Source organism: Mandrillus leucophaeus, unplaced genomic scaffold (assembly GCF_000951045.1).
Source record: "Mandrillus leucophaeus isolate KB7577 unplaced genomic scaffold, Mleu.le_1.0 Scaffold669, whole genome shotgun sequence".
Taxonomy (NCBI): Eukaryota; Metazoa; Chordata; class Mammalia; order Primates; family Cercopithecidae; genus Mandrillus; species Mandrillus leucophaeus.
The window spans coordinates 468899-473183 of record NW_012107241.1 but is presented as its reverse complement, the minus strand read 5'-3'; positions in this window follow the sequence as shown (position 1 = coordinate 473183).

Genomic DNA, 4285 nt, shown 5'->3' with positions numbered 1-4285 from the left:
TTTGTATTTCTATGGGGTCGGTGGTGATATCCCCTTTATCATTTTTTATTGCGACATACCCCCTGTTCTAAAGCTCGCCTGTACAGGCAGCACCATTAATGAGCTAGTCATGCTTGCCAACATTGGCATCGTGGCTGCAGGCTGCCTGATCCTCATCATTATTTCCTACGTCTTCATCGCGGCAGCTGTGTTGCCCATCTGCACAGCCCAGGGTGGGCAGCGGGCCTTGTCCACCTGCACTGCCCACCTCACTGTGGTGCTCCTGTACTACATGCCACCTGTCTGTATCTACCTGCAGCCTCACTCCAGTGAGACAGGAGCTGGGGCCCCCGTGATCTTCTACACAATCAAAACTCCAATGCTCAACCCATTCATTTACACTTTGCGGAACAAGGAGGTGAAGTATGCTCTGCATAGGCTTTTGTGCAGCAACTTCTGAGAGTCTACAGCAGGTAGCCCACCCCCATAGTCTGTGCTATCAAAACTCACAATTTGCCTGCCAGGAAAGCAGCTATTCACATCTCAAAATGAGTAGGGAAAATCATTCAGGTGGAAATCAGAATAACAGAGTTGCAACTCAGCCACACACTTGCTCCCGGCTTTGGCCAAATGGTCTACCTCACTCTCCCCATCACAAACACTTCATCTAGAAAATGGGAAGACTGGTTTAGATGATGTCTAGAGTCTCTCCAAAATCTAAGTTCTGTGACTCAGAGGTATGTGAAATGCTATTCATATCCTCATTTGTATTAGTAAATGATTGTTTTATTTTTTATGAAATAACTTTATTAAATACATAAAACATATTAAAGAATACTGTAAACAAAAGTATAAAATACAATGAAATGAACCTTTGTATATGTATTTCCCAGCAAGAAGAAACCACAGTTTTTAAAATGATAAAATACAAGGAGAAAAGTGACTTGTCCAAGGTGACTTATAAAGTGACATGATCTTTCTTCTCCCACTCAAGGTAGTATATAATTAAGGCCACACTGAGAGATAGAAATAACATGGGCTTTGGTGTCAATTGAACCTACCAGTATTCTAATCTGGATCCAACCAGTCCTAGCTGTAGAATTTTGCACAAATGTCATAATTGGAGTTTTAGTCTCCACTTTTAAGAGTAAGATTTAAAATAATGGCTTTGTAGGATATTATGAGGTCTAAATAAAATAATTATATTAAGTGTCAGGTAAAATAGGTGCTCCAGTTTCTTACTAAGCTGGCTGAAGAAATCAAAGAGAGCTTATCGTACAAGCTAAGATTCAAATTGTTTCTGAAGGATTAGCAAGGTTTTAATACCTTAATTGAATTTATAGGGCAACTACAAAAGAAAGGGCATTTCTAGACTTCAAAATTATAACAGATAACCCAAGGTTTTAGTTAAAGCAGCTTACCATACAAGAGGAAGGAGTTGGTTATATTCACCAAAACTATTCTATAAAATGAAAATGTCCTTGAATGCCAAGGACATTCAGATTAATCTAAAGAACTCAGATTATGCCCTAGGCGTCCTACCTGTTTATTTTTCCTCCTCCTTGTCATCTATAGAAATACCTTTATCCTGAGAAGCCGCTTCTTTAAATGCTAAACCATGAGATGAATTAGAAGAGAGATGTTCCCTTCCTGTGTCCTTGTTTAAGAAAACTGGCACAAAGAAAGTTCAATTCCCACCTATGAATGAGAACATGCGGTGTTTGGTTTTTGCCTTTGTGATAGTTTGCTGAGAATGATGGTTTCCAGCTTCATCCATTTGCTTGAAGAGCAAAGACCCATTATGTCTCTTATGTGCTCTAAGCAAAGAAACCAGGTAAAATATTTGTTCAGTCAAGTATTCAGGATTTGAAAATAAAACAGGACACATACACATTTTTCACAACAAAGTTACTGAATAAGAATATTTGTTTTGTATCCAGTAAGGGAAAGAAAAGTTGTTAATTCCAATTGTTGTCTTCTGTCGGATATTTCTATCTTTGGGTCTAATTTTTAGATTTAGGAAATGTGGTATATATACTAGTGTAAGTTTACTTGAAATTTAAAAGGAAGGGGGACTAGAAAATTAACTGGTATTAATTATAATGAAAAAAAAACTTCACAAAAGGAGAACTATATAAGATTATCATTTTCCTGGCTTTCCTACAATGAAAATAGTACACGAACTGGTATTTTCCTTATGATAAATATATGTCAAATGGGCAAGAAACAAAAGCATTACTTGGACAAGATAATTTGCAGGAAAGAACATGCTGTAAGAGTGACTCACTAACTTACTATTGTTCATCCTACGGCATGGAGTTTCTGAAGAAGAAGTTTACCAGTACTCTTGAAGGCAACTGTACAAAGGAAATTATGATACATGTAATCAAGCTGACTAACTGCCCTCAGAGAATGAAGGACTTCCACAGGATGGATTGCCTTCAAATAATGAATACACAACTGATTTGTGATTTCAGGCTATTGTTCAAATAAGATGAAGATCCATAAAATGTATAATTGTGTCCCTCATCATTGGCAGTGCCAGAATTTAATAAAATAACATTTCTTTAAAAATGTTTTGTGAGAGCTTTTATTGTCAACTTTTATCCACCTCCCGCTTACATTATTGCTAACAATTCTGCCATGTAAATTAGAATAAATGTTTGAAAACACTAAACCTAGGAGAGAACAAACTGTAGCACAGCTATGGTGAGGTAACACTGGCCAAGGAATCTTGTAGAAATGTATAAGCTTTGGAGTTGCATGTCTCAGAACCAGTTTTTATCAATCTTTAATCAAGAGAAGTTCTCGTTGAGATAAAGATCCTTCAGTCTTTGAATTAGAGGTCTTTGAACTTAGATCATTCTCTATTACACACACACACACACATACACTCTCAAAAATTGACCAAAATTATAAAATATTGGGAAGCATTGTACTTTCCAGAGGTGAATGCAACAATATCCCAAATAACTTTCTTTCATGCGTGCCTTGTTCTTGATCCTAGGGGAAAGCGTTTAATTTTGCAGGATATTTGCTAGGTTAGGTGTAGGATTTTCATAGATGTCCTTCATCACATTGAGGAAGTCCCCTTTTGCTTCTAAGTTATTGAGAGTTTTTATTAATGGATGCTGGCTATTGTCCACTGCTTTTTCTCCATCAGCTGACATGGTCATATAATTTTTCTTTAAGTCTGTTAATATGGTGACTTACAATGTTTGATTTTCAACGTTAAACCAATCTGCATTCCTAGAATGAACCCCAGTTGTCTTCATGTATTATCCTTTTACATATTGTTGAATTTGATATGCCAGAAGTTTGTTAAGTATTTTTGTATGTATGTTCTTGAGAGATGCTGGCTTATATATTTTATTTATTGCAATATTTCTGTCTACTTTGGGTATCAGAATAATAGCATCTTCATTAACTGAGATGGTAAGTATTCTAAACTCTTCAATTTTTGGTAACTGGTGTTATATCTTTCCTTAAATGTTTGATACAAAATTATTAATAGATTGTTCTTATACACTGTACTTCTACTTATACAACTTTTTAAAACTCCACAATATATTGTTATTGTGGGTTTTTTGTTCTGAATAAGTCATTATTTTTAAAAGATATTAAGTAATAAAAATTTTGTTTTATCATGAAATTCACCTAAAGGCCCATCAATGATAGACTGGATAAAAGAAAATCTAGTACATATACAACATGGAATACTACACAGCCATAAAAAAGAATAAGATCATGTCCTTTGCATCATATCCTTTGGAACAACATAGGTGGAGATAGAGGACGTTAACCTAAGCAAACTAATACAGGAGTGAAAAACCATATATATATATATACACACACCACATGTTCTCACTTACAAGTTTAAGCTAAACATTTAGTACACATAAACACAAAGAAGGAAATAACAGATACTGGGGCCTACTTGAAGGTGGAGGGTAGGGGGAGGGAGAAAAATGAAAAACCACCTATCAAGTACTATGCACACTACCTTGGTGACAAAATAATCTGTACATTAAACTCCCGTGACATGCAATTTACCTATATAACAAAGCTATACATGGAACCCTGAACCTAAAATAAAAGTTTTTCTAAAAAAGAAATATTTCACTTTTTTAAAAAAAGAAACTAAAAAAAGAGAAAATGGCTTTATATTTACCCATCTAGTTATCGTTTCTGGTAACCTTTATTTATTTTTGTATATACAAGTTATGATGTAGTATTATTTTCTAATGTCATGAACACTTTTTAATATCTATAACACCTCTTACCCTGGAAGTCTGCTGGTGATGAA